The 25276-nt window shown below is 33.1% G+C and overlaps 1 protein-coding gene and 1 long non-coding RNA gene across 9 annotated transcripts in view; one reads left to right on the top strand and one right to left on the bottom strand.

The window, feature by feature from the left end:
• LOC126918090 (uncharacterized) overlaps positions 1–25276 on the top strand; it is a 702612-nt gene that overhangs the window by 128757 nt on the left and 548579 nt on the right. The gene's annotated exons all lie outside the window — the stretch shown is intronic.
• LOC126918032 (uncharacterized) overlaps positions 1–25276 on the bottom strand; it is a 319978-nt gene that overhangs the window by 133670 nt on the left and 161032 nt on the right. The gene's annotated exons all lie outside the window — the stretch shown is intronic.

The following is a 25276-nucleotide window of genomic DNA, read 5'->3' as shown; positions in this document are numbered from 1 at the left end:
TGTTAGTGTGGCCACCAATGTGGTAGGTACGCTACTAGGCGACCTGGAAGCCTGGGTAGAGGAAATAGAACAGTAGGGCGCGTAAATGAATGATCTAGGGATCATGATGAAAAGTAGAGGTGAAGCACATGAGCGAATAAAAAATAGAGTATCTTGTAATAAACAGCAGTTACACTAATTATCTTAATGTTATGTATACATTAAGTGTTATAATAAATGATGCAAAAACAAATCTACCATTATTATTATTATTTTTTTTTTATTAGACTATTAACTTGATATTCAGAAGTTATTAAAAAAAACTCTAAAGTACTCATCAAAAGTAATATATTGATTCGTGTTTAAGCAAAATATAAAGGTAAAGTAAAATAATGTTTCATAAAAATATATTATATATAAAATATAGCTATTCTAATTACAAAAGAAAGCTATTATCTTTTATAACACTAACTTTTGATGAATTAAGATTTTCAGAACTTTTATTTAATCCTAAAGCTCCATCAAAATCGGAAAATTAATATAAATGAGCTCATCATGTTTTCCTCCTACGATCTTTAACTGTTTTAGGGCGATCGCGCTGTTCCGAATGTAGTTCGTCGCGAGTCATATCAGAGTATCCTCTCGTAATTACATTTTTTTTTTTTCAAATAATCGTAAACCATCTGCATAAATAAGCCGTTTTTATTGAATTTACTTTTAATTACATATACTTCTGCATAGTAGAAATATGTTGCCAACGTTTTTGAAAATTAAAAAAATACATAATATAATATTTTATTTATAATAAATATAAAACTAGATTACTAATGTTCATTGTTATGTTTAGAAGTAAGTCTTTTATTTAGTTCACCCATTGCCCTTGTTTCTTTCTATCCTTTTATGCTTTTAGAATGATAAATGAAAAAAATAAACAATATATATTAAATCAAAACGCAAAAGTATAAACAAACAAGGACATTAAAATTATAGTCATGGTTTTACAGGATCATGACATTATTTTTAAAACAGACATGTTTATGAAGATATAATGGATGAAGCCCTTTTTTCCACTGCACACAAATTAAATTCGATCGTTTTATACCGGTCATTTTAGTGCTACAAACTACGCACTGTCTTAAATTTCTGCCTGGTAGTTTCATTAAGTCAAATATTCTGTCATCATCACTTACCATATGTTGTTTTTTGACTTGCATCCATTCATGCTCTATTTCAGATATAATACTTGATGTAAATTCCAATCGAGTCATTGGCTTCTTTTTGCTAACTTCCTTATAAAATAGATATGAATTTAATACTATGCGGGCAATGATGTGAAACGTAACTTTTTTCCAATATTTTACCCTGTGACGTTCATTAAGATAGAAATATAACATTTTGTCCGATTCGTCAACTCCCCCCATATAACGGTTATAACAGTCAACGATGCATGATTTTACTCTGCTTCTTTCGTTTCCATTTCGTTTTTTAGTTACAATGGTATTGCCATTTGAAGCATTCGTCGAAATTAATTTGAATACTCTATTCGCGTGTTCAACTATTGGCATAAATTTTACGCGTGGGTCGTACTTTTTATGGCTTGGTGGGAAACATTCCTTATTATCGACTAAGTGAAAACATTTTTGAAAACCAGTTTATGCTCCTTGAATTTTTGGCTCAATAAGAAAATATTGTTGGCCGCCTCGTTATTTCCATTTCCAATATAACTGATATAAATGCCTTTATTTCGGGCAAAGTAACTGATTTCCATAGTTTCATTCGAGATCCCTAGGTGATTTCTTGCGATTTTATTAATTGTTCGGCGTACTTATTCGTTTCGCGAACCATTAATGTTAGCAGGAATGAATCGACGAACAGATTAAAATAATCGATAGGTTTAGATTCGTTAGTTAGTGGCCCATTGCCTTCAGTAAAGGAAAATAAAGTCTCTTGTTCACCTTGTATCATTAATAGGAGAATTTGCAGATGTAGCAGAATAGATAAAATTGGGTGGAATATTATCTTCGCTACTAGATGTATCAAAAATGCCTATTCTTCTTCTTTTTGAAACTGGAACGATCTTGCTACTGCTATCGTCAGGTTCAGAAGTTGAATTAGGTCCCCAACTTGACTTTGTTCTTTTCTTTTTCGTATTCATTGCCCTATAAGGGATACACGAAAATAAATAATCATTAAAAGAAACTAACGTATAAATTACTAAATCCTGTATTATAGAATGTAATCTCGCAATCAAAACGTAAAGCACGAATATTTCGCAAGCTTTTGAGTGTTTGGTATAACGTTTCTGATATGACTGATGAAATGAAGCGCGAACGGTATATTTCGACGGAAAAAAGAGCAGCACGATCGCGTTGATCGGCATTTCTCGCAAATAAATGAACGTTAAATTCAATTTCTACACTATCCCGTAAATTACGAGTCATAATTCATACTATTTTTATTGTATTATTGAATAAACTTTAAATAGCAACAAAAGGAGGCAATTTATCTACGCGTGTGAAACGAACGATTAAGTAAAACTGCTGCTATAAGGATGAGACAGAGTTCTCGAGTGATTCTCCTGGAAGATGCTTATTCCTTGCAGAAACAGCCGGACTGTTTACAAAGAAGAACGGAATCACAAAACCGTGGCAGAGAGAATTAAGTTTTCACAAACAAACACAGTTTTCGGACAGTTGCTTTTTTTGAGAAAATGCAATTTAATGAAACCTTTCAAACTCAATGATTCGTACTCGCACCATTGTATTTTTAGAAGTTTCTTCGAATATTTGTTTTTAGTAAAATTACTCTTTAATTTTAGTACGTGACACATGATTTACAAAATCATTAAAAAAATATATTTTTACTACGAATAATTAAAAAAAATTTCCTTCTCACGAACTAAAAAGAATACCCCGTCTAGGAAAAGTTAGATCAATGCACATGAAATAATTTCATTCTTTATTATTATTGCAGTAGGATAATAAGATGATACGAGTTACTCTTTTAAGTTAATATAGAATAACGGAATTGACATCGCATTTCGTGGAACTGTTTCATTGTTTGGAAAGCCCTTTGACTTTACTGGTTTTGAATACACTTCATTCTTTTCCAAAACGAGATAAACGAGATTATTATTCGGGGATACGCTTAGTAATAGGTATATCATAAAGGTGAAAGTCATGTATCCTCTCAAGTTGAAGATTTTATTGTTTATATCACATTTCTCTCGATGCTCTCAATTCACACTGTTAATCTTAACACCTGTGGATAGGCCAACCATTTGAATCATATATTTAACTGTAATATGTTACTGTTTTGATACACGGTTCAGAAATTTAATTATATTATTTGTGTCAATTTTGGTTCGATGAATTATTCTTCTCAAAATGTTTTATAACTCTATAAATATAGATATAATAGATATGATTAATTAATATTAATAGTTTAATTAGTGGAAAATTTTTAGTCAAAATTTAGTTTATGAAATATTTATTATTTATTTATAAATTAAGGATAATTTGTTTTAGTGATTTTCCTAGAAATTATTTCCTAATTTCCACAAATTTATTCAAATGTTTCACATATATTTCGATTCTAACTTTCCAGCAACTATTACTGAAATATTGTACATCTAACAAGGTTCAGACATTTACCCGATAAGCACATAGTTTACCCAAGCGTACCATGAAACCGTTTAGCCGAAACCCAAATAAATTTTATAGCACCCTTTTTAACAGCCATTATACAACCTGGCCATAAATTTAATTCTGTATTTATTGTACGATGGATTCAAGTACTACAATAGTTACCTAAAGTGGAAACGTTCCTTTGTAACAAATGCATTTACAAATTAATACATTCGTAACCGCTAACGTAAAATTACATGTGCTCGTATGATCATATAAAATCACATCATTTTATAATATTACAGAAAGATGTAGGAAATTTCGGCTATTTATAGGAAGAGTTGAAGAGTAAAGTTGTTGGCGTTGTTGAGAGATTGAGTGGTTAGCGTTGTCGAGTTGCGTGAGTTACTAGCGTAGCTGAGTTGTTGGCGTTGTAAGATTGTTACATTTAGTTCCAAATTAAACAATCATCGTTTTCCGTCTAATTGATATCTGTATAACTAATTTATCGTAAATAAATTACAAATTATAAACAGTATCAGGAAAAAATTATTTGACTACTTGCGAAGGATCGTCGTAGGTATTTGAAAAGATATTCATAATAATAAAACTGTTGAATTGTTTTAAAAGTAATACGAAAATGGTTTATTAAAAAAATTATTTAGAATGTAAAATTTTAAAGCATTCTATACATAGCTGAGGTTGGTCGGGACAATTTGGACAATAAGTTGTTGTTTTCTTCAAATTCTTTTGTGCCTTTGTTCGGTCCATTCCACGTCTTTTATTTGCATAACATAGTTTGCATGCGCGTCTAATCCTTCTTCCGCAATCATTTTTCCGAACGGCGATATTATGCTGACTCCGTCGAAGACAAGCATTTTTTATATTTCCATACAACTAATAATTTTGCAACTAATAATAATTGTCTAAATATTCTAATATTTATATTCTTCCTTGTTGCAATTTTGTAAACAGAAATTCCCAGAAGAAGTCGAATGCCAAGTTTTCTGTGCCATTTGATTCCTTTTCTCATTGTGGTGGCATAAGAAACGATTTGGTCGGAATAATCTACACCACACTTTCCTTCATTACATTCAACAACAGCTAGTGGTTTTAATGTTGCGAACAAACGAAACGAGAGATCATTCTTGAGACCACCTCTTGAGCGACTCGCATTACTAAAATATCGATGGGTGCACCTAGCAGAGAACGCTTGGTACTGCTGCACGCGTGCCCTCACGGAGATTTATTTGAAAAGACGCGTGGCAGTCAACGTGTTAAGATTGCGTTAGATCAAGATCAAGATCAAGTCGGCCGACTTTCATCGTGGAGGGGGCTCAGGGAGAGGGGCTCGCCTCCCCGAGGGACGCGGGTTGTCCATGAGGATTTCCCCAAGTAGAAAAAGAAAAGAAAAAGAAAAGGGACATTCATGTATGTAAAGTATTTAAATACACAATAATAAACAAAATTATGTCAATAATATTTTCGATTGTATAGTATTAATACATCGAATATTATCTACGATATGATATTTAATATTATTAGGTTGTCCGAAAAGTTTCTTTCGTTTTATGAGGAAATAATAGACGCACAACGTTTTTTGTTTTACATTATTTTGTCGAATTACGTACGATCCATTTTGTTCTGTTGAGATAAACACCGCGACATTTCACAGACTTGGTTTCACGTTTGTACGAAGATGCACTGTTGTAAAAAACACATTTGCGAAAGAAAGACATTTTCCGGATAACCTAATAGATAGTTTACAATATTTTTATAATTCATTAATTAATAATTTACAGTATGAACTTTACAAAACCGCATACAACACTTTGTGAGGAAACCTGTATATACTATAATACCTTGATAATATACTTGATACCTAACCCTACCTTTATCTTACCTTTAGTGAGTATCACAACGATGATTTAAAATTGAAATGACTGTAAATGTAGATTTTTTTTATATTTATTTCTTAAAATTCACAATTTGTCCAATTTGGACATTTGGTAGAATTTTCTAACGGTTATATTAACATGTTGGTGGCTACCCCCAGCGGGGTACCATCCTCGCGTTTGCTAGGTTATATCCTTTGTGTGTAAATGTAGATGTCAAGGAAATAGCAACTTCAGTAGAAGATGTTCAACATGCCTAAAAAAAATGTTAAATAAAATGGAATTTTGAATAGAAGTTATCTATTCAGACAAAACTACACGAAATAAGAAATAATATACATACACTCAATTAATCCGGCTTTCTCCATATCAAGAAGAGAATTAGTCACATTAAATTAATCCACCAGCAGTTAATACTTAAGTGTGGTTAGCCTTACTATAGAAGCTGTAATTAGTGATATCCGCTAAACACATCTTACAAGAATGTCCTGTTACTAATGATATTAAATCAAAAGAAAGACTGTTTGAAAGTATTTAAGGAATGTTTGAACAACGACAAGCATATATTACAACAATTTACTTCAAAAAAATAAAAATATTTGGGGATGTATCGTATAATATATAATTTGGTTTAAAAGATAAATACAGCCTACAATCGCCTATAATTATTAGTCTGCCTGTACGATTAAAATATTGTTAAATTGATACCTACGAAGCGTAGTGAAAAATACCTCGATTGATTGTCCTCTGTCCTCTCAGTGACATGTTCAATTGTAGGAAAAGTCAAAAGTCAGAGATGGCCATACAGATGAATAGGGTGGTAATGTTCAATTAGAGGAAAACTATGTTTTGCTAAAACTCCGTTCGGAATAAGCAGTATGCGAGATTTGGCGACATTGAGGCGATCAAAGCGAATACGATAAAGCGTCTAAAGAGCATTTCGAAAGATTCGTTAAAAAGTTATCATTCGTGGGAGAACAGTTCTCATAAATGTTCTATTTCTTCTCAACTCTGTTGCTGCAACTCTTATGCTGTTGTCTATATTGAGTTCAATTAGTAATAATAGTTAATATAAGTTGCGTAATGTATCTCTAGAATTGATATTGTAACAAAACATATTTGCTAATGGTAATGGTAATGGTAATGATAATGGTAAAACCGTTATGTACAGACATAAAGTTGGGGTTAATTGTAGTTTTAGTGTAGGTTTAAGTTATTGCACTGTAGATTTTTTGGGCCTTCTTATTTTTAATCTTTCGAGCTTTTCTATTTCCATTATTTTTGTATTCACTGTTATTTCTTAATCTCTTTTATTTAGTTTCAACGCCAGTAATTTGGATATGCAATGTGCGTAGTGCGTACAATGCGCTGCTAATTGCTTCCTTGACCGTTAGGATTCTCAGGTCCCTCCGTATGTCATCATTTCTAACGTACCATGGTGCGTTTACTATCGTTCGAAGAATTTTAGCTCGCATTGTCTCTATTTTGTTTATATGGCTCATTGCTGCTGTCAGCCATAGTGGTATTCCGTACGTCCAGCTTTCTTACAAAATGTCGCGCATCTGGGTTTATGTTTTCGAATGTCGTAATCTTCTTTTCTATGACTTGTACGAGATAAGCTACTCGTTACAAATCGAACACCCTATATATATATATATATTTACCTATTTCTCGTGTCTGTTGTTTTGTAAATTAATATTTGCATAAATAGTTCATCTAAAATTAAATACAATTTTTTACGTTTATCAATATATGTATGAAATTGTATTATGTAATTAATTCCACAAAGATGTATTAAAAGAAAATTGTCTGAAACATTGTAACTGCATAACACCAATTTACGAAGGTGTGTTATGCACGATTCAAGAATTTCTTCTTCTCCCGACGGAAAAATCAATCATAATGGAATTCTGATATGCCATTAACAATTTAAAACTTGAATGGACAAAAAATAATATTCAGTCACGATTCTATTTTACCCCCATTGAGTGACCTTGAACAGCAAAGAAAATGGCGTCATACATATCTATACATATACAGGGTGGTTGGTAACTGGTGATACAAGTGGAAAGGGAAACTGATTCTACGCGAAAAAAGATGTCTGAAATATAGAATAAAAATTTTTCGTTAGAGGCTTTGTTTTCGAGAAAATCGACTTTGAATTTTCGCTCGGTACGCGTGCACTGTATCACGTCTCGTTATAACGGATCTCACTGTAGATCGCTGTCTCGATGTATATTATCGCAGTTTAAGCTTGTGTTTGCAGTAACGAAAATTAGAAATACATAATGATATAATATGAAGTAATCATAAAGTTTATTATTACAAAAATTGCTGAAAATGTTGCACATTCTGCCGAACACATACTTCTGCTCTTCTAATTAAATTTCTATGAACACTTTTTAACGTATTCGATTGTTTTAAAGTATGAAAGGCTACAATAATCTTTTCTCTCAATTGCTCGCAACATGCGATTTCTTCAGAATAGACAATTGATTCAATATGGCTCCATGCCATAAAGTGCACGCGTACCGAGCGAAAATTCAAAGTCGATTTTTTTCTTTCAGTGTTCTGTTCAAAGACCCGAAAAAATGCGTGTTTAATTCGTTTGAAGGACGAAATTCTAATTTTCTTTATCTTTAACGTGGTGAGTGTTGCAGGGTTGAAAACATGTCATCTAGAAAAGATGAGTTTCCTTTTAGTTGGAGTAAATTAAATAAATTAGAAAGTAATAGTTGATCGAATTATTGAATTTAAAAATGCAACGTAAATTATGCTTATAAAATTTATTGTGGAACATTCATGCTTTAACTGAAGTGTTGATGTTCTGCATTATGATTGGTATTGTGTTGGAGAATATTATCCATGTATATCATAATTTTATTTATTTATTTTTTTTTAATTATGTTTTCCTACGATGGTTTGATCGAGATATCAAATCAAGATCATACACATTTCTTTACAATGTTTTCAAATGGAATTTGAATTATCCATTACTTTATTGCAATAAACATCATTAGCGATATTTTATTTTATGATCTTTAAATTTTAAGGGAAAGTTATATTTTTATATATTAAAAGTAATTATTAAAAATAATACTTTTTGTTAATCGTAATTATTTTATCGCAAAGTAGAGATCCGGAAAGATTTATTATATGATATTATAATTTAAAATGTTATCCATCTGGCAGTTTTAATTTTGCAAATAATCTAAATAAAAGTATAGTGAGCAATGTAGAAGTTGTCGCGAGAAAAATGATTTCATCATTATATTGGATAATTTATCAGTGTCTGAAAAATATTATAAATATTTCCATTTTATTAAAATATACACAGGAGTGGTACGTCCTGTAACTCAACCATATATTCTCATATATTCTGATTCATCCATCGGTCAAGATGGTTAATAACTGTCAAATACATTTGCTCGGACCCGGATTAATCCCAAGGAAGCATTATTGCCGCGTCTAAAATTCTCTTTATTGCGACTAAGTCTATTGCATCCTTCAAATCAAGACGCTCTTAAGGTTTATTGCTCCTTACGGTATAATACGGGACAAAAGTTTTCCCATGTACGACACTGGAAGGCCGCTAACGGCCAAAGTGGGACCTTTGAATGGAGGCGGCCAGTACTCTTCCCCCTCCAGCATTTCTTCAACCAATTGGCAAGAATAGCCGTTACCCTCACTACCTTAAGGAAAATTGTCATCAACCAATCCGCTCGTCTCTAGACACGCTCATCGATAGTTTAAATTCTGGACATCACCATCATCGAACGTCACTAGTCATGAACTGTTCGATCAGAATACACTTTCAGTAGAGTATCCGAAGAAACATGCACATACTCGACGCGTCGTGTCAGACACTTCTAGTTTTTAAAAGGTGTTGAAAACAAACAACTGTTAAAATGTTTAAATTGTTAAGTTAGTGACGTTCGTTCAGCATGAAGAGGTGGTTTTAAGTGAAATCATACATCTATCGACGACATGTGAAGTGTGTTCAAGGTTATCCAGGACAACATAGAAGAACTCGGCGACGATGAACACGATCGCTGTTTCGATGAACTACGCAAATATCAAGTCCAGGTCGCGCGATCAACGAATCTCATCGAAAGTGAGCGACCATCACCTGCCCTCGACATCTATAAATGGCAGATCATCCGCAATCTTTAGGCCGATGGCAACAAAAGTGACAGAAATACATCTACCTACATTCGACGGAGCCATCGAAGATTGGAATATTTTCTACGGCATCTCTGTAACAATGAATCGCAACGATTGATTGACACCCGTACAAAAGCTACAGTATCTCCGGTTCACTGTAATGGGAAGAGCCGCGTGCTGTATTCAATCGTTGAACACTACTGATGCTAATTACACCGACGCCATCACCATTCTGATAAAGAAGTCCGATAATTTGTAACCTAACCTCGATCGACGCCACTGGAATGCGATTCGAAATTGACCAAGGAATCATCGAAAACCCCAGGGCTTTACTCCAGGTAATACTCCATGTGTTTGTTCGACACGATCAAGCACTATCTACGCGCTTCAAGAAACTTAGAAGCGGCAACACGTCAGACACCGTTCTTTTGGACATCATCATTCCATGCTAAGTACAGATATTATTCAACATTGAAAACTGTTAACGTCTACTGGTACTCCGTCGACGATTCCATCCTCTACTCAATTAAGGGTACACACATCATCATCCTCTTCACGAAACGAGTGATCAGCTCCGAAGTCGTCAAAATTACGACTGGTTGAGGTTGCTCGCGCCGCTGATCGGGCGAAGAAGCTGCTACAACGGGTGTGGTAATGGAAGATCGAATGGGACGAATGCCCCCCAGTAGACATACATTAAGAGTGGAACAGATATTATCCCCAGTTACCACTACGGAACAAGACCAAGTTCCAACGCAGGACAATAATTGAGTCCGCAAAAGAGTTGAATGACACGGCTTCGGCGACTTCAGCGAGAAGGCGTATGAATTCTATGTTTGTCTCCGCAACATCAACCGCCGCAGCCAACGTCTGAAGGCAAATCCTCATAGCCAAATCGGAAGTGCCACGGCCCAAATACAGACCGCACCATGAAGATTACTCGGACTGATTCCACTATCATCCTCCATTGGATTAACACATTTCCCGAAGTCACTCGCCGGAAGAATATCTATGCCTGACCATTTGGCAACATGGACCGGAATGGTTACCCAACCTGAAGGATGCACCCAAGGTGAAGCCCAACGCGTTTACTAGAAATACCGGAGCAGAAAAAGGCGATTTGTCTGCCCACGACACCCGCTCATCAAGGTCAATCTCGGCCTCGACGGCATCCGAACTGCAACTGTTTAAACTTCAACGAGCTTCAGAGCGTCAAACGGCTGGTGCTACTACCGAGCCAACCTGATCCAGATGAGCCCAGGCAGCCAGCGTTCCAGAAGGAATTGGATAGAAGACCTAATTCCAGCACCTGTTAGCGTTGCTGTACACAACACAACACAACACACAACACAACACCACACACGCACACCCTCAACTAAATTCAGGTAAACAAAATATCAAATTAAAAGTATATATTAAAAGTATAAAAAGTATAGGCAAAATTACAAACATTAAAGATAACTAAAGGTAAATAACGCGATTGAACACGAAATTAAAAACATTTTTTTACAATGTGGTATCGTTCGATTATAACTTTATTTAGTCATAACTGATAGTGTAACTTGTTAATTAATTTTAACACCACTAGATTGATGTATTTTATTATATACTGAACTTTATATACGCAGAAAAAGTGACTCATTTAGTTGGGAAAAATTCCGGGTAACAATAACTGACAATAGAAAAAAAAAAAGAAACGCTTTGCAAAATTGAATAAGGTAGATCTCCCCGTTCGATCACTCAGCGATGTTCTTTACAGAGGGGAGATCTCCCTGATGAGAGATAACCTTAAGTGTTGAAATGTTGATCTGAGCAGTCATTAGAGTAGGTCGTTGTAGAATGGAATTTATTCAAGTCGTCGGTTGTCCTCGTCATTGTCTTCTCCGTCGTAGGAGGCTCCAGGATGAGCTTGGAAATAACTTTGTTCGTTATGCTCCAGATTCGTAGTAGTAGTCGTGACGGATGATTTCGGCAGGATTATCGAATGTTTTTGAGGGAAGGGCATCGGCGAATGGCTCAGTCGGCCATCAATTTGCAATATCCCTTCCTTATCGAGAAATTGATTCAGTTGCTGGAGCTTCCTCTTTACCGTCGTGTCTCTATCTCTTCAGAGAGTACGGATTTCTTCGGAGAAATGACTGAGTTTGAGTAGCTTTATAAGCTTGTTGGTGTGGTCTCTATTCGAGCCGCGGTATTTCTGATTTGGCCGTGAGGATTTGCTTCCAGACGTTGGTCGTGAGGGTTGATGTTGCGGTGGCAAACACAGACCTCATATGTCTTCTCGCTGACGTCGCCGAAGCCGCGACATTCGATCTCTTTTGGGGAATCGATTATTGTCCTGCGATGGAACCTATTCTTGTTCCGTAACTGGTAATTGGGGGTAATATCTGTTCCATTCTGAATGTATGTGTACTTGAGGGCTTCCTCCTAATCGACCTTCCATTACCAAACCCGTTGTAGCAGCTTCTTTGCCCGATCAGCGGCTCGAACAACCCCAGCGAGTCGTAATTTTGGCGACTTCGGAGCTGATTACTCGTTTTATGAGGAGGGTGGTGATGTTTGTAGCCTTAATTGAGTAGGGGATGAAATGGTCGACGGAGTTCCAGTAGACGTTAAGAGTTTTCAATGTCGAATAATATCTGTGCTTAGCTTGGAATGATGATGTCCAAAAGAACGGTGTATGACGTGTTGCCGCTTCTAAGTTTCTTGAAGCGCGTAGATTGTGCTTGATCGTGTCTCCCAAATACCTGGTGTATTACCTGAAGTAATGCCCTGGGGTTTTCGATTATTCCTTGGTCTGTTGCTGATAGTTTTGAATCGGATTCCAGTGACGTAGGTCGAGATTAGGTTACGAATTTTCGAACTTCTCTTTCAGAATGGCGATTGTGTGGGTGTAATTAGCGTCAGTAATGTTCAACGATCGAATGTAGTACGTGGCTCTTCCACATTACACTGGACCGGAGAAGCTGCAGCCTTTGTATGGGTGTCAGTTAGTCGTTGCGATTCATTGGTACAGAGATGCCGTAGAAAATATTCCAATCTCTGATGGCTCCGTCGAATGTGGTTAGATGTAGTTCTGTCACCTTTATTGCCATCGGCCTAGAGATTGAGGATGATCTGCCATTTATGGTTATCGAGGGAAGTGATGGTCGCTCACTTTCGACGAGATTCGTTAATCGTGCGGCCAGGGCGTGATATTCGCGTAGTACATCGAATTGGCGGATGTGTTCATCGTCGCGAATTCTCTAGCTCGTTCTGGATAACCTTGAGCAGGCTTCGAGTGTTACCGATAGATGTGTGATTTCACTTTAATCTCTTCCCGTAGTTTAGCGAGTCGACTCGCTAAAGTGCGGGAAGAGGTTAAAAAAGCCTCTTCAAGCTATTTGTTGTTGGGGCCGGTTGTTGGGGCTCGCTAAGCTGATTGTCCAGATTTACAAACCAAATATTTATAGAATAGATTGTTAAATAATGCATATAGTATTAATTATAAGTTTTATATGTTTGTTATACTAACATTAGTATAGTATTAGTAGTCATAATATAGCTATTACAATATTAAATATAAATTGTTTCTTAATTTGGAGAGTAAAGCCGATGGGTACAACTCTTACGTTAGACATTGATGGAATTTTTACTCGTACTATAGATTCTTTTGTTGTAACACTGAAAGTAATATATAAAATCGTTATGTATTTTCTCAATATATACATCTAATGGAAAAGGTCGAATACAGGAAAATTGATCTAATGGAGATTACATTTTGAATTATACATATTTCCCCTTGTGAATATTCTTTATTATTGTTTTTCAACTAGCTAGATGCCAAAAAATTGATTTGCCCTTCAAAACTAACATTAATTGAAATTAATTACTAATTTTGTAGTATTAATATCTTAAAGATAATCAGGTCTAATTATTGAATCGTTTGCATATTTCCACAATTCATCTTTGATGAATCGCTTCCATTTGTAATTTCCATGTGGAGTAATTTTCCTTGTTCAGTTGTTCAATACTTAAACACGTTCCGCTCGACCTTTTTGTGTTCTTTTGATAACTGTATTATCTGTATTAACTGTGTTAACTGTATTATAGAAATTTAATAAACGTCGTATATTTAATATGGCAATACTTGAGCTGTTAGCAAAATGTTCATCTTATTACGATTGTTGCGATTCTGTCTATTTATTCTGCAGAAATTAAATACCAAAGTAATGAAATAAAAAAGTTTGTATGTTGTAAAATAGAAATGAAGATTTATTTTATTTCCTAAAGTCAATTTTTGTTTGGATATTTTATGCATCTATAGATATTGAGCATGTACAATATAATGTATGTTGTAAAATATTGTAAAACATTGTAAAATATTGTAAAATATTATTACAATGTAATAACATTATTATTATTATAAAATACTCATTACATTTTTACATATACATTATATTGTTATATATTACGTATTGTCTGTACATTTTGACAACTTTTATATCATATATGTAATTTGTAATCTGCGCTGTTTTCCGTGAATTACATTCAGACATTCAGGGTAGAAATAAGTGTGATTATATCGTAATCTCAAAATGAAGACAACACCTGTTAATCACTTACATTAAAAATGAACCATTTCCGTAAATTATGTATCTTAGCTTATAATATCAAGTAGGTAAGATATATGTACTATTTATGTTTCGAGAAGCGTATTGTAAAACTTAATATTAATATTAATTAATAAGCGTTATATTTAAAATTAAATTGTCCATAATTAAATTTTTTAAGTATAAATAATTAAAAAATCTATAATTATAAGGACTAGGAATTTTGTATTTATATTGATGTATTTTCAAAAAATAAACGTATTTTTCATGTAATAAATTAGCCATTTTGTTATTTATACCCAATTTTCGATTAAATAAAAGAAATCAATACTAAACCTGTAAAACACCGAGTTTCCTGACTTCGTCTTTTTGAGTTTCCATGTTCCTTCTGAGAAAATACGTCTGATTTAAGTGCTATAGGTCACCAACGGCGCCCTTCGATTATCAGACCAGTCGAATGCGTTCACCAAAGAGGTTACTGAGATCCGGTCATCGATCCTTTGCCAGGCTCGTCCAATAGACATTTCTAAGGGTTCTGCCCATGACACATGAATAACCATCAGCGGTGATACTTCCCCGCAAGCTGCTTTTCGTGTAATCGTGTCCTTAACGGTGTTTAAATAAATGACCATTATCATTTCATCGAAAGTCTTTCCATGCGTAGAAACTCCTTAAAAATTCTTTCACCTTTCTTATCAATGCATAGATTCAAGATTTAAAATATTTGATTTAATTTTCATTAAATATGCGATATGTTGGTGATGTTCGTGTAAAATTCTGTATTTGGCCACATGCTGAACAATTTTATATTTATTTTCTTAAATTGTTATTATTATTACGTAATTTAATAAATTGTTATAGAAATCTCTGTTTTAAAAATTTTAAAAGTATTTAATGGATTTTAAGTTACATATTCGTATGATGGCTTTCGATACTTCAAAAATATTTTAATATTTCGTTTCTTGTTGAACTTCAATTTGCTTACGTAAGTATTTATTATCATAATCTACAAGTGTTTTCTTATTAACTTACAAAATATCATAAAATCTTGTAAGTAGAAACAAGCATCTATCAAAAGAACATTTTGAAACCTCCAAACCACATCTAGAAAATGTAATAATATATTTTGTGCGAGACATAGAATTAGAAAATATTTTGTACTTTATAAAATCAATTGCAATAAATCACAATTAGCTTTAGTATCTGTGATATTCAATGCGAAAGTGGTATAAGTCAAAGAAGTTGATTACTGTGTGATAAGGAATAAAGTAAAACTGCAAGAATCGAGTGGACAATTCTCACTTATACTCCTACCCACTGAGAAATTAATAAAGCTATATACTTACACCACTTCTGCACAAAACAGAATGACGATTACGATTTTGAGATGCGGTGCTAAAAGAAATAGGCAAAAAATAAAACTACCACTTTTGCATTAAAGAAATAATTCGTATAGATTCCAAATTTATCACTTGAGAAATAATTTTATAAAGTCGTCAAATTATTTAGTTTTGTGTATATATTTAACAATTAATTTTACGATATGTACAGTGACAGTTACATTTTCTTCGCTTCAGCGTTTATAAAAAATTCATTCAGTAGAATTAATGTCACGGTTTTATCCATTCTTTGTTATGTCACTTTATTTAAGAACTATTAAAACTAAGCTATTAAAATATTAAAATAAAACACTAAGGTATATATATAAATATTACACATATATTAGGTATATGGTATACTAATGTCATTTATGTAGTATTATATTATGTAGTTATATAACGTATATGGTAAACGTGTCATATTACATATAAAGGGCGTACATGAAGAATATGGCAAGTGCATTTTTTTAATTTCTCGATCTTGAACAGTTTGTGAGGTTCATTAATATATGTTTCTTAAAAACAGATCATAATGTTTTGAATTTTTGTAAACAATCATATAAATAATGAATTTCAACAGGATGCAAAAATATACAGGGTGGTTGGTAACTGGTGGTACAAGCGGAAAAGGGATGATTCCTACGCGAAAAAAGAAGTCGAAAATATAGAATAAAAATTTTTCGTTTGAGACTTTGTTTTCGAGAAAATCGACTTTGAATTTTCGCTCGGTACGCGTGCACTATATCACGTCTCGTTATAACGGATCTCACTGTAGATCATTGTCTCGATGGATATTATCGCAGTTTTTTTGTTTTCCTCCAATACCGCTCCGGAAATAACAGAATACCTGCATTCTCCCTTCTAAATGTCTCCCCTCATTAAACCTTTTACTTCTCTAGAGGTTATAGAATTAATCCATCGCGTGTACTCCAGGAAAGCACCGGGACATGGCCAAATAAGTAATAAAGCAATTAAGGAACTAGCCGTAAAAGGGACTGCACTCATTTCTTCAATCTTCAACGCAATTCTTCGCCTTGAATACTATCCCAAAACCTGGATAACCTGGATGTATCTTAGATCTATGTCACCACATATTAATGTATATATAATATTAAACACAAAATATAAAAATCATTACCTATTCCGTACTGTTTCATCATTTCAAATACAAATAAATAAATTAATTCCTTCCGCATTTGTGAGAAATTGAGAAGCGCAAAGGTACACAGAATGTTTAAAACGTAAAATGTCAAATCTGAAATATTTCAATTATGAAATAATTTCCAGTCATTAAAATTCAAATGTTAAAATATTTCAGATCTAACATCCGAGCTTCAAACATTTTGTGTATCTTCGCATCTTCAAATTTTCCACCGTTGCGCAAAAATTTTCAATCCGACAATTGCCAATAAATTATCGATTGCAAAAGTGTCAACATTTCAGCCAACCAATAGCTTCCTGCCACATAAGGTCAGACAGTAATTTTTCCAAAAACATGATTTTATAACCATCCTGTTTATCGTATCAGTCCAAAGACCTTTCCCCTTCTTTTTTTCTTTTGTTGGGAGGAACACGATCGAATGTTATTGGCCGGAGCCAAAAATTGCCGGTACCGCTTATCTTGAATCTCGAGCGAAAGATGTATCACGATAAACGAGCCGATAAAAGGGGTTGGAAGGAGGTCATGGCGTGGGTCGGTCGCCACGACAGGGCAATGCAAAAACCACTTCGTCTTGACGGTTTAAGAGGCAGTCGCTCGTGAAGCTGTACGCGTCAAACGCAGCGTCGCGTTTTCGATGATAGAAATTGAATTTTCCCAGTTTTCCAACGTGCCGATTTGATTTGTTCTGTGATGTCAGTGTCCGGCGAAACTCTGGCAAGTTAACGACTGAACGTAGTCGATTCTACTCCGAAGGAAAGAAGATAAGAACGGCAGAAAGAGTCAAATATGAATTGGAACAATAAAATAGTAAAGACGACGGATGTGATTTTCGGTAAAAAAAAAAAAAAAAAAAATAAAATGATAGGTTAAAGAAACTGGATAGAAGGGAAAGTTTATTAAGGAAAAGTTGTGTTTTTTATTCACGCGAGCTATACAAGATAGGGTAGGTATATACAGAAATATACAGAATGTTTTGTACACTAGTAACTTTTGTAAATTAGAACGTAAAGCACATTGGAAGATTGTTTGTGAGAGCAAAATAATCTTGATTGAAAAATAATGTGTTGTATAAATTTACAGCCAGCCACAAGAGTTTATATACAGGGTGCGGCCGAATAACATGTACAAGCGAGCACGAGGTGATTGCTTATGGAAAAGTAAGAACAAGATATGGAATAAAATTTGTTCATCTTCTCAATCTTTTCAATAAATCGAAAATACAGAATAAAATCTTTTCTCTACTTTGTTTCCAAAACAATAAATTTGAAAATTTATCATACGCATGTAAATACTAGATCGATTCTTAAACTAAACATGTTCGAACTCTGTTTTCTTGAAAATTAAAGCCTTAAGCGAAAAAATTTTATTTTATATTTTTTATTTACTTTCGCTTGTACGATAACATCCGATTGATCGTTTACTCATGTCCAGTCGGTAATTAACCATGTTCAGGTATACTTGGTAAATTTTCAAACTCGATTTTCTCAATAACTAAACTTTAAATGACAAAATTTGATTGCATATTTTGTTCTTGTTTTTCATAAGGAATCATCTCATGTCCACTTGTGCATGTTATTCGGCCGCACCCTGTATATCTATCAAGTTTGTTATATCAGAACAAACAAAAATATACGGAGTGTTTCAGAAGATAGGGTGCAAAAGCATTTTAAAAAATTGTTTGCGAGAGTATGTTGATTAGAAAATGTATTATGTGAGTATATAGTTAAGCATAACAATCTATAAAAATCCCTCAAATTTGTAATATTAGAACAAAGAGTGTAATACTTTTGTCATAAAATTTTGTATTAATGTAATTTAAATACATATTTGAAGAAATAACACGGTTTATTAAAGTTTGTCTTTCTTATGCGCTTAAATTATATAGAATGAGATAGGCCATCTTACAAACGAGAATGTAAGGCTCTTTGGAAAATACTTTGTGGGAGCATTTTGATTAGAGAATTTACAGTCACAAAATCCTACACGTACTCCTTAACCCTTGTTAGAAATTATCATCAAAGGAAGTCGCGTGAACAGAGAGAATCAAATAAATGAAATTAAATGTTTTATCATGTAATATTAAATGAAAAATAGAAAAGTTTCATTTGCGGATAACATTACTGGATAATAATATTAAAACAAAATTCGCATGAGGTGAAATCTTACTTATCATGGTCTTCAAGGGTACAATTTGATATACGTACTAGAACAAAGATGTTAGCTGTAGAAATATTTTTGAAACCAAATTTTGTAATAATTTAATTCAAACACTAGTTTAAAGAAATGATATGTTCCATTTATTATATTTATTATATTATATAAAAAGATATGAAATGTTTCACAAGAGTGTACACATACTTGTTATATCTCTATAAAATTATGTAAATTAGTTCATTTTATAAATAACTAATTCACTAGTTACAGAATACTATTAAATAAAGCTTTCAAATTTTAGTATCTATTGTAAAGTATAAAAAGAAGTGTGCTGCAAAATGAAATGACAATATTTAGAATTTAATAATCAATATCATTCTTGTATAAAATGAACATTCTTAATCATTCATAAATTTACAGCTTTATACAAAATATTGTAAATAACATGATGCAATTACTTATTATACTTGCAAGGTTATTATATCTAATTACTAAATGTTTTTCAAATTTAAATACCTTTATGTGAAAAAATAATATGAAATAAAACACGTTTATTGGAAAATAAATATTCGGAGGTACAATTCTAAAATTCTCCATATAATGTCAATGGTTTATGAATTGGTTTAAGTAACGCAAAGACCATTTTTTTCTTTACCTGGGGAAATCCTCATAGAGTGTCGGACTTACCGACTAAAACCCCACGGTGGCCGTACCAAGCGCGTTGCGGAGGGGCCTTGAAACCGTTATAGCATACTCACGAGCCCCCTTCATGCTGAAAGTCCGCTGACCTGATCTTGATCTTGATCTAACGCAATTGTTAACCCTTTAACCTACAAATACCGGCATAGCCCGTAGTACGATGATCGGATTAAACGTAAATATCACGGACATAGCCCGTAGTACGATGATCGGGCCAAACGTAAATATTACGGGCATAGCCCGTAGCATGTACTATACACATCATGCCAATGGCTCGAAGGCTGTGTGAGCTTGTTTACGTTTTCGGCCTTAAACTTGGATTTAATTGAACAAATCGAATTTATTGATTATTAACTTCTTCGTTTAAGAATTAATGATTCACTTATCATCTTCAACTTCTTAATATTACTACATTAATTAATTAATTAGATTAATTTAAATCAGTTTAAAATACAACAATTTATGTAATTAGACGAAATTTTATCACGAACTTTTTTGGACAGATGGAGAACGTTTGCAATAACTTTTATGTACATTTTTAAATTCATTCCAAATTTTACTGACATAATCATGATAATTGGCTCTCATTACAGCGTTAATGAAATTGCAGCAAGTTTTATGTAACATACATAATCAGACATACATATGTATATAATATATTATTACATAATATATCCATAAAAATTGTCTAAGATAAGAGTTTAATAATTTGTGAATTAATCAATACAATATTATCAATTCCTGCTTAGACTCCAATTCCAAAAATAAAGTGTAAATTAAAACGAAAGAACTTTCCCTTTGTTTTAAAAATGGGTAAATTTTAGTACTCGTTGGAAGCGAAAGGTTCTTTTAAACAATGGGATTGTAAGAGATAAATGAAATAGTCATTTACCTGAAAAATGATGTGGAAGTTGTAAAAAATGAGGTTTAGTACAAAATCACGATCGTGATTGTAACCCATTCGACTATAATTTATCGGTCTCATCTTTTATGCATTAAAAAGTAAGAATCATATCGTAAAACAATTTTCGTTCCCAATAACAAAAATTCGCCTAACTTTAATTGTCTTGTTGCCTTATAATGTCTTATAATTTACATTTTGCCTTTTTTTTGGAATTGGACTTTATAACCTGATATAGTTCGTGAAAAAGATGAAGAATTCATTTATATTAAATATGTGTAAACAATTCGAAAAGAGATTGTATGTCTTTGGGTAAATAAATTATATTCTAAACTATACAGTTAAGTTAATACAACATTTGTCCATTTCTAACATTGTCGTTTGTTTATTTTTACTTGCTACTAACTTATTTATTAATTTATTTATTTATTTACTTATTATTAATTACTACTAACTATTAATTACATTCATTACGATTATTCTAAACTATTTTTTTTTTATTATCTCTACAATTTCTTGTTTCTCGATGTTTTTAATTCTGCAACAATTATTGTACATAACGTGAGAATGGTTTAACACATATCGGATGATATTTCTCAAATGAAATTACCAGAAAAATTTCAAATGGAGACACCTTCATTATAATAGCATTACTCGTGACATTATCCCCTTTGGTACTTGAATATCGTGCTCTTTCATGTTCCCGCTTTTCCGTCGACATTTTCTTGGCAATGCACTTAGATGCCATTACTGACAACAGCGTGGCGTCAAATAACGTGTCGACAATAAAATTAAAACTACTCCGTCGAATGGAGTTGAATGTGCATTCAAGCGCCTTTGACGTAAAACATCGCGACAATATTTTGTCGAATCCAGATATGTTTTATTCCAGACATTATTCGATCCGCTTTATGAGATATTGATGACATCATTCGTCCCTACTAAAAATCTTACCTTCTTAGCCGCGCTACGGTCCTCGAATTTTTATGCCCGAATCACGCTTTGGTTTTAAGAAACAGAAAGACGTTCAATGTTTGAAGAAGGTTTCTGACAAAAAATTGGAACGAAAGATCAATAATGAATTATTCCATTTTTTGTCCGAAATTTAAGAAATTTGTTAGGGATGGAAAAATATGATTGGATCGAAAATAATTCAAAAAAGAAAACAGCGGACTTGAGTATTTATTCGTTCTATACTTCGATAATTTATAATTAAACTATTAAGTATTTCATTTATAATATTTTTCTCGGTTGACTTATACTTTTGAACTTTGCTTCTTGATATTGTAATTATCTAAGGGGATTCCGAGAATATAGTCATTTAATATTTTCTCGTCACTATTCCTTGTTCCATCTAGAAATTACGATTTTAATAAAGAAACCATTTCGTTTAAACCATAAAAATTCTGCTTATGTCTTTGATTCGTGCAGCAAGTTTCTTTGAGTTTTGCACAATTTCTAATCGTTGATGCGCGCAAAATAATTTTTAAGAAAGCATTAACGTACAATTCAATTTTGTATTAAATGCGGACAGTCAACGACCGAAGATATAAATATATAACTACAAATTAATAAGATAAATATAATTTAAAAGTGATTTTAATAACTGATATTCAAAATTAATTACTTTCATTTTAATTGTCTCATAAAAAATAATTGTTGTAGCATTCGTTTACTCAAAAAGTGATCCAATTATTATTAAGTTAATGCATCGCTCGTAAAACTTTGTTTATTTCGTATGGATTAAAATAGATTAAATAAATTGCTTTAAATCGCACTTTCAAACTCGAACTCGGTGCTTTGTATTCATTTTAAACACATTAACACATTAATACGTTATCGAACAACATACTTAGAAAGTACAATTAAAATATAATTTTACGTTGAATGCAATAATGAAAAGTCAATTAAGTTTCATTCCATTTCTAAGGATTTTCTACAAATAACAATAACAACAAAAATAATAATAATAAATTCTTTATGTAAATATCGTCTTTGATTTCATCCACTGATACTGGCAGTTGTGTTGGCAGTTATTTCTAATTTAACATAAATCTCTTTTTAACTATCAGTCTTCAAAAAGCAAGCGCAACAAAGATGCATCGACTTGTTTAATCTGTTCTATGTTACCCATGAAATTTATGTGATGCAGGTCGAAAACTTTAATAGGAAGTGTTTTATGTAGTTTTAAGAAAAATGAGACATCGAAAGTTCTATAACGTCAAACTGTACACGCAACAAAACCTATAAGTAAACCACCAACCGGGCTAGTAAGTGTTCCATAAATTTTGCTCTGCTACGTTCGCTAGAATGCTCTTTCGAATAGCAATCTTTCGAACACAATCTTTCCAATTTCCAATAAGAAAGAAAGAGAGTCATCAATTTTTCACTCTCTTTTCTTCTTCTCACCACCTTTTTCTCTTGACTCAGAATGTCGAGTCAAATTTTCGTCACTTGAATCAAATTTTCCATTTCTTTTGGAAAAACTTTTTTGTCATTTCAGATAAAATTATATGCTTGTAATCATATTTACTTGTACTTTACTTATCGCAATTTGGTAATTGCAATTTAACGTTGTTTTTTACTTCAAAACTTCAAACAAAGCAACTGTATTTTGATTTGCATATAATACTTATATTTATATTGATCAGTCTATATAATTAGACAAAATGAGATTTATGAATACTGTTTGGAAGTACTTCTAGTTTAACGTAAATAAATTGATAAATATAAATATAACAACCAATAATGAATATTAATCTCTACTCTTATTACAATATGTTCATAAAAAGATAAAATTCCATTGAAGCTGTTGCAATATGTAGTAATTAATTTGTCTACAACAATTCCTTTACATATACCGCTATTTTACATATTTTCGATATTTGTAAGGAACTAGAAGGAAAGATTACAAATTATAACGCTCGTCGTTCTAAACCATCAAATTTTGTCCTCGCACGAGAACATTTATATCTATTATTAAAGTTATTGATTATGTAATATCGAGGAAATTTAGGTATAAATTTTTCCTCATACTATTTATAATTTATTTACAATAAATAAATTAAACAGATATTAATTAGATAGAAAACGATGGTTGTTTAACTTGAACTAAACGCAACAATCTTATTTTACTTCAACCACTCTCGCAATTGGACAACGCTAACAACTCAATCTCTCAGCAATGCTAGCAACTTACGCAACTCGACAACGCTAACAACTCAATCTCTCAGCAACGCTAGCAACTCTGGCAACTCGACAACGCTAACAACTCAATCTCTCAGCAACGCTAGCAACTTGCGCAACTCGACAACGCTAACAACTCAATCTCTCAGCAACGCTAGCAACTTACGCAACTCGACAACGCTAACAACTCAATCTCTCAGCAACGCTAGCAACTTGCGCAACTCGACAACGCTAACAACTCAATCTCTCAGCAACGCTAGCAACTTACGCAACTCAACAACGCTAACAACCCTACTCTTCGACTTCTCGACTCACTCTCACTTCTCGACTCACTCTCACTTCTCGATCAACACCCTTTGAACCCAAATCGTCCCCGTCTATTAGCGTTCTTTTTTCCTCTCTTTAATCTCATCATGCCAACGCTCCGCAAGAACTAGATGACCTAGTCACATAGGCTTTTTCCTATGTAAACTAATAACTTAAGGACAGACGGCACTGTTTTGTTCGATCTCTAATCAAGCTTCTTTTACGATACTGCAGTTAGTAAAGTTATTAAGATATTAAACAATCCAAAATGAACAAAACATACTGTATACAGAGAAGGAAATTAGATGGAAACCGTTAGGGCCCCTAATTGTTATAAAATGTATTCAAATCGAGACGTGCTTTATGGTTATTGTTCCATCAGGTAAAAATGTAAAGGTCAGTTTTTCTCATGCTCATCGGTCATTTCCACTCGCAAGCGGCCGGTAATGGGGCGACCAACATCCAGCAGTAGTTTCCCTCTGCGACAGTGTCATGTCTGAGACACAAGAAATTACGAAACCGATAGATCGCCGGTGATCTTCTCGCATCGCAGTTCGAGCATTTCACGAATAAGCTGAAGAAATTGAACTTCGTATAAGATGATGAAAATTTTATTATATAAATCCAACAGAGTGACGGTTCAAAGTATTACAACATAATAATATATTAAGGGCTAATTTAGGAGGGTTTTTATATTGAGGTTTTAGTCCCTTTGGAGGGATTATCGTCGAATGTACATCAGAGGCGGCTGTTCAGTTACTGTTTTGTTATTATTTCGATAGCTGTGGCATGCAGCATGTTTCGTATACTTGATTACTGTTTCTGAGCGGGTGACCTTTCTTGAGCGTGTGACAACAGCATCGTCACTGAACTTCACTGGTTTATCTGCCTTAGATCAGTTGTAACTTACTATTTACACGACTCTGATGATACCTCTATACGCATGTCGCGTAACTATTTATACTACAAAGTTGTTGCAATAAATTATATATTCGAAAAATAATAAATAATATAAAATAATAAATAAATAATAAATTATATATATCGAATCGTAATGAGAATTTACGACTCTCGTGAACGCGTCTCTCCGCGAACAGTCGAACTATAGATATAAAGGATATTTAAAAAGAATTGGAAAGACCAATGGAGAATTCAAAGAGGAATTATTCAATTGATCAGGATAATTATTTATATAATACTATCTTTCTTAAAATATTGATTAGTGAACATTTT

Source organism: Bombus affinis, chromosome 1, assembly GCF_024516045.1.
Source record: "Bombus affinis isolate iyBomAffi1 chromosome 1, iyBomAffi1.2, whole genome shotgun sequence".
Lineage (NCBI taxonomy): Eukaryota > Metazoa > Arthropoda > Insecta > Hymenoptera > Apidae > Bombus > Bombus affinis.
Note: the sequence above shows the minus strand (reverse complement) of the source record. Positions and strands in the feature narration are given on the sequence as shown.